Raw genomic sequence first — 12,330 nt, 5'->3', positions numbered from 1 at the left:
GATGGTGCAGTGCTAGGCCTTGCCTAGCGCCAATGCCCAGCATATCCTCGATTTTGGACTGTGTGTAGTGTTAAGCTCAAATCACAATCATTATAAATCATAATTGGGCTTATCATATATCATTGGAAAAATTATTTCATGGTTATCCATCTTTAAAGTATTTGTATAAATATTATGATGCTAAAAAATCAAATTAGATCGTTTCGGGCTACAATTAGAAAAGGAAAAATCGAGATAAGATTTGTGGATTTTGGGCTATTGAAAAGGCTAGGATGTCTTAAGAAATGATAGTGCACCAAGGTAAAAATGTTATTCAAGTAATTCTTCAATACATCACGTGAACTGGACTGAATCAGACAATGAATGTTGTTTTGTCATCGGGCTTTATTTTAGAGAGACATTTTAGTGTCTACAGAAATTGAACATGTAACCATTTGATAAGAAATATTTTGATCACTAGTTCAATATGACAACATTATTGACTGATTCTTTAAAATAAAAAGGTACTCCGAAATGAAGTCGTACAAATGTATTTCAGTATAAATTTTAGACATGTATTTATATCTTCAACGCCTTTATTGTTGTAATACAAAGTACTCTATTACATGAAATATTATTGTACCACAACTTATTGCATAAACTTGGTCAATATATATTAATGAGATTCTTGATTATTTTTTTTTGCTTTAAAAATCAAGCAATTTGAAATTCTTTAATTTCATTAATTTTCTCAAAGACGGTATTTATACAACTAAGCATACTCTGTCATATGATTCTGCTATATGATAGAAAATTCAATCTAATTTAAACTCTACTCCTTTCAACCCTTAATTACATGGTTGTTTGGGTTTTTTCACGGGATTTAAGGAAATTGGAGATTCCTTAAATCTCATAATTGTAAATAGAATTGTACTTGTGGAGTTAAAAGGAGAGATAGAAAGAGAAAATAAAAAAAAAGTGGTATAGGTTAATTGATAACTACATTTGAGTGATTATTATTCAACTACGAACTATGAATTTCCAAGACTTTTAGAAATATTCTTTACAACGGTTAGTTGAACTGGTATAGGTTGGCTTTATGGGCGTTTGAGCCCCTATTTACTGAGTTCAATTGCAAGTGTCGTAGCCCAAAAGTATTGGGTGGCATTCAACTTAGTGTTTTGCCCTTTTTGTAGCCGGTATGTTGTCGAGGGTCTAGGATTTGTTTTTATTTTACTTTTACGACTTAGAAAACATATTGAATCGTGTAATTTTTTAAAATCCCATCGATTGATTTTTCGTAGCATGGACTCTCCCCCGTTTGTGGACGCTGAGGAGGACCAGTTCTTGACGAGGCGGTTCGCCCTAGAAAGAGGGTGACACATGCTTGTGAGGAAGGCTGGGAGCGGCGCGTCGGTGCTGAGTGACGTCGTCACGAGGAGTTGGTTTGGGAGGCTCCTCCTAACTGGGATCCGTAGGTCCTTAAATAGTATCCGGATCACCATGTTTCGATTTGGGTTTGGCGCAACATAGTGAGTTTCTTTCTTTTTCTTTCTCTTTTTTCTATTTCTTTTCAAACCCGTCATAATCGAATTTCCCCTTTTTTTAGAGTGTGCTTATATGGCTCGGGTGACCTGAGATGTCGGTTTGAGACTTTACCCGAGGTAGTGAAGGAGGTCATAGAGTTTTCGGGGGTCGGTCCCCAGTGGCGGCTCTTCGGGATTTATCGTGTAAGACTGTGTCACTGGCTTTCCTCCTCGGGTTGCTGGAGTTTTGGTGGGATTTCACCAACACTTTTCACTTCCTATGGCAAAAGATGACGGTTACACCTTACGACTTCTCCATTATCACGGGTTTTCCTTTTGGAGGCGAGCCCCTACTTTTAGGAAACGTGAAGGGGTTAGACGTGTATGTGTTTTTTTTTTTGTGTATGTGCAGTCTTGTTCGTACTCGGTTCTTGCCGATGAATTGTCGGCCGATGAGGTTGACATGCAGTGTGCTCTTGAGCAGCTTGCTTGGATATACATTACTCACGTTCTTTTTGTCACTGTTCTAAGTGATCGGGGAAAGCGTTTCACTATCGGGTTACTCATTTGTCTCATTGGGTTGTGGCAAGTGGGTAACCTGAACTGGGCGGAGGTGTCGTATGTCCGTATGCTTACTTCTATGGGCAAGGCGACCCGAGTGATAGATTCAGCGGTAGCTACTAAGGTGCCCTGGATCTCCATTTCATGGCACGACCGTATTCTTGAGGTATGTGTTTTTTTTTTTTAATTTATTTTCACCGATCTTTAAGCTGATCACATTTTTGTTTGCTTTTTAGGCTTGGGGGTATTCGTACATGTCTTTCTTGGCCCCCAGGACGCTTGGGCCGACTGGTTTCCCTAATGGCCGTTGTTTGGTCAAATAAGGAAGAAACGAGCTAATGTAGCCGACGACTTTTGCCAGAGGATTCTTTCGGCGAATCGTGCGTCGGTGAGTATGGTTTTACAACATATGTCCATATTATTTTGTTTTAGTCGTCATCATTTTTTGACATGAAGTTGTATTTTGTAGGTCGACCTCTGCTCTTAGGGCTTGGTCGAGGGGGTCCCTGAGGCTATCCAGGCAGGCGCTGTTCGCTGCCGTTTTCGGGCTCTCTATTAGGGACTCTCCTTGTTTCACCAAAAAGACCATGGTTTTAGGCGAGCGCGTTGTCTAGCAGTTTTCGTCCGAGGAGCCTTTGGTTCCTATGGACCCTCCGATCTCGATGCTGCGTTCGGACCTGCTGTCAACCGAGAATCGAGCTTAGGCGATCCTTGGTTATCCTGCAGAGCAGCTGGTGCTGCATGGGGCTTCTTACGAGACTTTTGTTGCATCAAGGCTGACTCTTTTTCTAGCTGCCATTCTAGATAGTCTTTCTTTATCTAGATTTTATTATATTTTTTCGACGTTCGGATATTGATCCCTTGTTTGTTTTTGTTTATTTTTTGTTGAGGGTCGAGTTGGGTGCCTCCCGTGGCAGAGATCTCGTACACCGATGCTTTTGGATCGGTGATCCATGAGACACTTACGACAACAGAGGATGAGGACATACCGTTCATCCCAGAGACGGTCGAGTTAGTATGTTTTGTTTCGCATTTGTACATAAGTTTTTATCTATCATACACGTTTTTATAACTTTCCTTTTTAGGAACAAGTTCCGCGGGAGACCGTGAACGACATGGTGAGGACCTTCGAGCTTTCAAAGTTGCTTATCGGAGGGCCCTCATGGCTTTGTCATGTCGTGATCATTGGATGGTCGCGATAATTTTTATTTTCTTTTTTATTTTATCGAAGTTATTACATGAATGTGTATTAATCTTTGATTTGTATTTTGCAGGATTTGCAGTAGCCTTCCGGGAGTCGCCAAGCACCCTGATTTCATTCTTGTTTATATATTTTTAATTTATGGAAAATGTATATATTTTTTTTTATTTTTTAATACATACGATTTTTGTACATACGACGTATTTTGTATATATCGCCATTTGTCTTTTATCGCATATTACTTTCCACCAAAAAAAATATTCGCACAAAAATTTGCTAAAATTTCTGAGGGAGGCAAAGGGTTCCCGATTTACCCCCCCTCGAAAAAAGAACGAAAAAAGGAAATGGAAAGGAAAAAAGTAAAATAAAATAAGAAAAAGGAAGAAGGAAAGGAAGAAAAAAGGAAAAAAGAAGAAAAATAAAAATAAAACAAAGGAGAAAAGAATAAAAGGAAAATAAAATGAAAAAGGAAAGGGGGAAGGAAGTAAGCAATAAAAAAGGAAAGCGTGTGAGTTAATCAAACTATGATAAAATTTCCATTATTGTGAAACATGGAAATAACCAAAAATTTGTTGCGACAGGCGCGCGCAACTCTTTAGGTTATGCGCGGACATCGCGCGCAGGTTAATCAGTTGCGTGTGGATGACGAACAAAACTGCTTGAGTTGCGCGCGTCACCTGATTGAGTTGTGCGCAGCGCCTGCGGGTGAACTTTCCTTTAAGCGTATTTTTCTAAAAATCGAACCGTTTTGGTCTATTCAAACACAATTACGTCTAGGCTTTTCATCATATTACATTCATTCGACACCAACAATTAGTATTTCTCAAAAGGATTTTTATTACTCTTTTTTTTTAGTATTAAAATGGTGAAAACTTTTGAGGAACGATTGAAACAATTGGTCACCTCCATTTCTAGTGAGGATAAACTAGCACATACTTAGTAGGGAGTTTTGTTATATGCAACTCCACATTAATTTTGATTTTCTTTATGCCGCTGTTAACCATTGGGATTCTAATCACCATCTTTTCCTCTTCAAAGGGGATGAAATAATCCAATTACCTGGCAAGTTCAAAGCTTTACAAGGCTTCCCTGCAAATACTCTCCCTGTGACTTATGCCCCTAACTTGTCAGATTCCAAACCTGCTTTTCAGCGATTTTATGGCTTGAATGACAATGATATGGCCAAAATTGATATGGAGCATGGTGTGAATTTAATTCAATTCATCAAACATTTTGTCATCAAACATTTTGTAACTCCTCGAAACAATTTGACTAAACAACGATTTAAAATTCGTGCTTTATGTTTTTGTCTTGTTGTCAATTGTTTACTTAGGACAAGCAAATAATATGGAGATTATTCAACGGTGTCCATAGTAGAGCAAATAAAGGGATGTCATTTACCTGCTCCACTGACCTTGGTAGAAACTGTGCTTTGCTTGACTCGGCTTAGAGGAGATCCAAACGAGAACGGTTTCGGTTTCACCGGAAGTCCACTCCTTTTAGACGTACGTTATTTTTACGCACTTGTTAGCGTGAGCAACTCTGAAGGTTGTGCTGGAATGCCCAACGCAAGTTTCACAATTGCGCGCGGATTGCACGCGTGACTCTTTCTGTTGCGTGCGCCACTTGCTGTTGCAGTATTCGTAATCTAACTTTCTTTTGGATTGTTTTTTGTTTTTAAGATTTGGCTCATGGAGTGCTTGCAAATTGTTGATCAGCCACACAATCTTAAGGCAAATAAAGAGAGATCGTTCCCTGGTCGTCGCATTCTTTATAGACATAAGAATAAGGAAGAATGGACGGCTTTTTTCTGTCATGGGGTTCCTAACATATGCTTTGTGATTCATTGGTGGAACATAAGTAGTATGGTTGGGAATAGTTCTAATAGTCCCTATATTCGCCTCTTGGGCCTTTCTAGTACTACTTCCATATTTCCTGGCAAGGTTATGAGATAATACGGGATGGAACAACTTATCCCTCCACAAGATTGTGATGCTTCCAAGGATGTAAATTTTAAGGCCGAAAGAATTCCCCGCTCGATTGAGTGTTGGACTAGCCTTCCTAAGTGGGCAGTGCAAAATCCCACCGCAAGCATAGTTTTATCTTCCTTTTATAAGGATTGGATGAATGTGGCCGACAAGGGAGAGTTGAATAAGGCTCATTAACAAAGTCAAGCCGCCTTGGATCGCAATTCACCAAAGCCTTTAATGTAATCGGCCCCCACTACTTCTACTAATAGCCAAAACAAAGAAGTGAGGAGAGAGTTGGACTTTTCCACTGTGAGGTTTCTGAAAGGAATGGTGTCCCTCCAACAAGTGTATTATTCCGATAGAGGGTTCAGAATTATTAGAAAGTTAATTATTCAGTGAGGTCAAGTGATCGGAATGCCTAGGTGGAGGCCGCTTTCGATCACTAATATTAATGTTTAATTAATATTACAGCTGAATCTCGACTGAACCCTTCGGGTCACACCCAATCAAGTAACCGATCCGAGGCGATGAATCAATCCTAAGGGTTAGATGAGTCGTTAGAGTATTACGAACAAAGACGTCGAATGTCGAGCTTAGAGCGTCGAAACCGAGCGTCACAAGTTGAGTCGAGTTTAGAATACGACGAGACGAGATATCAAGAAAATGACAAGTTTAAGCTAAGCCGTAACTTCGCATTGGCCTAGCCATGCGAAGGCTAGGCTAGTATAGGGAACCAACCGCATACATGGCTATGCCGCAAGCCAAGCATGCATGTACGTGCTAAACTTGCTGGTCGAGCATGCTTGCGGGGGTACTGTGCCTAATCTCATGCTAGCTAGCACTAGCACGCATGGCTGGGCTAGCAGGGGCGTGGCAGTAGGTGCCTTATGAAAGCGAGGACCTAGAAAGCATGCTAGGCCATGCGAGCAGCAATGTCGTACAGCACAAGGCCCAACACGCAAGCTAGCCTATGCGTGTGCTGGCTGTGCCGCACAGCAGGGCTTGCAGCCAGCCAAGCCTTACGTCAATGGCCATCATGCGCATATGTTGTGGGCTGTGCAAGCTGTGCAACGCATAGCGCAAGCAGCAGCTAGCTAGCGAAAGCTAGCAATGCCAGCACAGCGTGTGCGTGTACCGCACAGCGAGGCTGGCAGCAAGCAACACATTGCGCCTATGCCTAGCCACACCATGTGCATGAGCCAGCGTATGGGTGTAGCACATGCGTGTGTGTGGTTGATCTTATATGTGGTTGGATATGCATGTGAGAGCCATGTAAGTGTGGGTTTGCTTGGGGAGTAAGGGGAGTATGGTCCCCCCTTGTGGTCCTCACCTAACCCCCTGCTCATCTCTTGACACTTGTCATTTGTTGATTCACTTGCATTTCAATTTGATTTTTGAATTAAAAATAAATTGGATAAAATGCATTTTACCAACTCTCCCACTTGGATAGGAGATTGAATTTCAAGAGCTCCCTTTCCTATAAATACCCATCATTTGGGATTGGGAAGGGACACTTGAGTTGAACTCAATAAGGCATCTCCTTATAGGTGAGAAAACCTTTAAGTTCGTAATACTCTAGTCTTTTCTTGGTCTAGCCCTGACTAACCTTCGGGGTAGAGGCCGTTCGGGACGGGTCTCGAGGGTGAAATCCGTCGGAGGCTCTCGCGCTTGCGGAGTTAAGGCTTTGAAGTCCGAGCTCTATAGGAGCGAAGCACGCGTCGAGGGTAAGAATGTCATTTCCCTTTCTTTCTTTTATGTTGTTAATTATGTGATTAAATATTTAGTTACTTTAATTAGTGAGCGGGTCTTGGGTGGGTTTCTCTTTCGCATAGCGTTGGACGCTACGAAACCCAACAGCGGTATCGGAGCTGCGCTCATTTTAATTATTGTAACTAATAATTAATTGAGGTGATTTAAAATGGATTTAAATTCTGGTTTTGCTTTCGAACTAGATTAGAATCTCGTTTTAATTAGTTTTAATCTCGTATTTTACTAATTTTGGCTGACAAACCCAGATTTTGACTAAAAAATAGTGATTTTTGTGTGGAATCAATGTTCTAAATAGTTTTTGACCCTTTAAGGTTTGTCCAAAATCCAAAATCCACCCAGAAACATGTTTTTCAAGGGGGTTTTCGTTTTTGACGAAAATTTTTAAATCTTTAAACCTTGATTAATTATGGCATGTTTAAGGTAGATTAAATGTATGGTTGCATCACTAATATACTGCAATTATAAACCTTATTAAGCATGTTTATGAAGTCATAATTGGTGCTTAATTTGGTGAGTTAATTTTTCACATAAATTTGAAATTTTCACATTTTTGCAAATAAATTGCTTCAAGTGTGAATGTTAATGGTGAACTTGTAATTTTTAAGTCCCTAATATCTTAAAGATCCAATCTTGAATTGTTTATTTGGTTGGAACTTTGATTGCTAAATTCCAAGTTGAACTAATGTTTGGATTTAATCATTTTGAGTTGATTAAAGTCCTAAAAATTCAAAACTTTTTATTGAATTTAATTAATCTTCATATTGGAAGATGTAATTTTTCAATTATACACAAGTCATTGTTGGAAATTTTTCATTGGATGAAAGGGTTTAATTTTCCAACCTCTTTAATTCTATCAAATCTCATTATTAATTTATATTTTGTTAAATTGATTATGAGTGTAGCCCTTTCAATTTTGTAGCATCAAGATAGACTTAAATTGATTTAAAGATTGGTTCTTGAATAATTTAGGCTTGTGCACTACTAACATTGAATTTAATTAAGTTGGACTTGTCTTATTTTCATTTTGCTCTAAATTGATTCTAAAATAAATTTAGGATTAATTTTTATCACACATAAATTGGGAATTAAAATCCCGAGGCAAGTCCATGCAAATCGAGGCAAAATTGCTTCAGCCACGCCCTAAGGCTAGCCGGACTGCTCAAGCAGCCCACATGTGGCTGCCAAGGTGCGTGGTGAGCTGCCTTGCCTCGTTGGTGCTCTAGTGTGTGTGCAAGTGTGTGGTGCATGGTGCTACTATGTATATGCAAGGCTGCGCTTGGTGCTATGGCTGTGCGAAAGATGCGTGTGGTATGTGAGGGTGCCCACATGTTGCTGGGCTGTAAGGCAGCGGGCCCCAGCCAACCTAGCACACGCTGCTAGCACCAGTATGCACGCAAGCATGCGAAACTTGTTGCGATGCGTGTGGTGCCAGCAAGCATGGCGCGCTCTGCTTGGCAGGCAGGCCAGCAAGCTCAGCCACTACACCTAAGGGTTGCTAAGCAGCCATGGTGAGCAGCCCAGCACCCTAGGCTAGCAAGCCACGACCTTAGTGCCTAGCAAGCCTATCCCCGTGGCTTTGATGCTAGGCAATTAGGGTATGTTGTGGGCTATTGTTTGCATAATTGGGGCCATTTTAATTATTTTATTAATTTTAACGAGGCTAGGCCTCGGTTCTTCCAGCTCTTGCAAAAATAATTTGACAAAATTTGGGTTAACCGACTTAATTAATTGGATTAATTAAGTTGGATACAAAATTTAGTGGGAGCTTCTTTAATTGCATGAACTAATTGCGTTTTAATCACATAAAATATTTAACAACTTTGACTAGTTTTAATTAGGCGCGTTAATTGGATTAACCACCTAAGTTAGTTACTAGTTTGCGCGTGTTATGCATTGTTACTTGTTTATCATTGTAAAATGCATGGGCCATTCACATATAGTGAATGGATGAATGGAATGTATATTGTTTCACAGGTTTTGTGAAAATGGCAACTAGTGGGGCTCGATTAGGATAGTAAATACGGACTGCGATCTGTTATGTATTTTTGTAAATCTAAATACGGTCTGCGTACTGTAGGGTATTTTTGTACCTTAATATTTAAATTATTCCTAGTCGTAATAGCTAGTAGATACTTAGTTGGCAGAGATGTCTTGAAGACGACATTTCTAAGAAGGCAAGCCAAAGAAGTTGCATCGGAGACCCTTGAAGATTTGAAGACTTAAGGGGTCATGCTAGTTGCCAAATGCATCTTTTACTTATGATTTATATATATTGTGTTTATATATGTTTGAATTGTATGATAGATGCATGTTTAGGATTTCAAATGTTGCGATGATTAATTAAGTTCACTTAAATCAACCAACATAGAAACCATAGGTCCCTATAATATTAAGCCAAAATTTGACATTCCAAGAACGACACTTACCGAACTAATGCGCGTGGTGATGGGCTACGCCAAAGCGAGGCATCACTGCTTCCCTAGGAACGTAAGGTATACTAGGTATACAAGTCATCTTGGTTAAGCTCAACGATACTTGTAAGGAGTCCTTAGATGTCGTGGCAATGGAGATAAAATGTCAAGGAAGCATTAGATGCAACGTTTTATCAAACCAAGAGTAGCTTAGAGCTATTAGCAATTGAATTGCTTACCCAAAAATATTAAGTGTTAAGACAAGCCAAATCATGCTTAATCACTTTCTGATTTTTGTGATCTTGGAATCGTTTTATTCTCGCCTAAAGGGACAACTTTTATTGCGTGGATAAAATGCGTAATAAGATTGAAAGTTTGCATGTATGTTTTGAATTTCAAACTTATTATGATATGAACTTGGTAAATGGTTATACTTTGCACTTATATTTGTAGAATTCTAAATCAAATTATATTGTTTTCAATGATTGGTAAAGGAAATATTTTGAGAATGGTTCTCAAAGAATGTTTAAGGCATTTCTAAAATACAACCTCTCATAATTGACTTTTATGACCTAAGTTCGAAAGGACGGTTGGATATCATGTATTCAAAATACTTGGTAGTTTTGATGAACATGAAATATTGAGTTGAAAAACTCAAATTGTCAATAGTTGACAACCAACATATCTTTTCGCTTCATACACTAATGAGTAGGACTCATTGATGTAGTAATTCAAGTACGAATTGAAGGAAAAGATGAAACTTTGTTTCACGGCGCATTAGATACTTAATTAAGCCTAACAAAGTGTAAAGGTCAAAGTACTTAAAGAAATGAAACTTAAAGTTATGAGATGGCGTATGATAATAAATATAGGAAACAAGGAACAAAAGAAAGGAATAAGATTCCTTTTCTACCCATGAGTTCATGTTATTGTGGTTAACATAACAATTCGATATCTTCACAAGTATTGGATATTGCTTGAGTGTTCCACTGTGAAAGTGACCTCAAACCATTGAAGACAAGCTAAGTTATTGACTTACAAGCTTAGAATGAAGCAAGTAGTGCTACATCGGTTGTAAGGTAATTTGTTTTGTTTTAAAGTCCTTTTAAGCCAAGGATGGAACGAATAATGGTTATTGTGTTCCATAATTAGCAAACGATCTATTTACACACGAAAAGACTCACATTCAATAAAAGAGCAATAGTAGCGGGTTTTATTTGAATGGAATGGTTGTCTAAGCCATGAGTCAAGAATGCTAGATTATAAACAAACATTTCCCTAACATGAAAACTCACAAGGTTCAAGTCATGGACATGATTTATGTTCCAAACATCTTTAGCAATGTCACGTCGACAAGAATATACTCAAGGCTCTATTAGATAGACTCTTGATAGTTGATCGATTCGGAATCGTTCTAAGAAAAGCAAGTCTTACTTGTTGAAATCGAGAAAGAAAGGAGCTATTGTGCTTGGCATAGGCAATTGAGTCTAAAAGCTAAAAAGGATTCCATTACTTCAACGTCTCACAAGAATTTGAATGAATGTGGCAACATTCATCAAATGTGAACAAACTGGACCTTAATTAACTCAAATGTTCAGTGAAGTACAGAATCGACTTGGCAAGATATCAAAACGTCTAGATTAGAGCGAGCGATGTTTGCTTGAGCCAAGAGTGATCATATCAAAGTTATGAAATTGAAATTTCATAATGAGCTTCACAAAGAACATAGTGTGTCTTGATAGAGACCTCAATGCCATTTGGAAATGACTCAAACAATGATGGATCACATCCCTTCCTATAAAGTTCTTAATGATTTGCACAAGTGACTAGTGTTACACTAAACAAAAGTGTCGAAGCTAAGAAAGGACACCATATTCAGTTGGATGGAAATAGTTTCTAGCTTCTTTTCAAGTATATGTCTAGGGATCTTAGCTCAGTGGGAATTCTTTGGCTTAGTGGGAGCTAAGTGACTCAATAAGGGCTAAGGTAGGTCGAGAAGGAGCTAACTGTTTGTTACACAACGAACTTTTACCCAAACACAATATACATGTCTCTTTGTGAGTATTCAAGTGAGACTACGAGCATTACTTCAACAACCTAATTGAGAAAATAGTATTTGTTGCTCTAAGTGGTGTCTTTCTAGAAAGTAACACATTTCAAAAACGACAAGTGGGAGGAAAATGAACTCGACGACCATCGAGATTAGCAACAAACTTAGACTGAGATTCTCCGAAGACTTTAGAAGGGCTTCATGAGAATGAATGATCAAGAATACTCAAAGGACTTCACAAGTGCCTTAAATGAGAATTCAATACTCACAAAACTTTAGAAGTGGTGGAGTAAGATCAATATAATCAAAGGGCTTTAAAAGCACCTTGAAACTCAGTGTTTGATGCAATTACCCCGTATAGGTATAGAATTCACCAAAGGCTTGGATTGAATCCTATAAATTTCTATTAAGTTAGAAATAAACCTAAAACTTACAAGCATACTATTTACCATTGGATGGTAAGGGAATATTGTCTTGTAAATTAGCTACGACATATCCAAATTCCGAATAATGGTTAGAGGCCATAAAATTTGAAATAGACTCCATGTTTGTAAATCATGTTTGGAACTTAATTAATTTGCATGAAGGGTAAAAGACCCATCAATCGCAAATAAGTTTTCAAGGAGAAAACTGACAAATGTGAAATGCATAATGCATACATAGCTAGGTTGGTTGAAAAGGATACAATTAATTCACAGCATTTATTTTGATAAAAACCTATTCACCAATCGGAACGCCTAAGTCTTTTTGTGATTGTTCTAGAAAAATTGCTCATATGAAATATGGCAAAATAGATAACAAAACCGTCTTCCTAAAATTGGATTTAGGAAGAGACTATGAAAAAAAAATCTAAGGGTTTTGT

The sequence above is a fragment of the Chenopodium quinoa genome, unplaced genomic scaffold (genome assembly GCF_001683475.1).
Source record: "Chenopodium quinoa cultivar QQ74 unplaced genomic scaffold, ASM168347v1, whole genome shotgun sequence".
Taxonomy (NCBI): domain Eukaryota; kingdom Viridiplantae; phylum Streptophyta; class Magnoliopsida; order Caryophyllales; family Amaranthaceae; genus Chenopodium; species Chenopodium quinoa.
The sequence above is the reverse complement of the archived record's forward strand: the minus strand, read 5'-3'. Positions refer to the sequence as shown.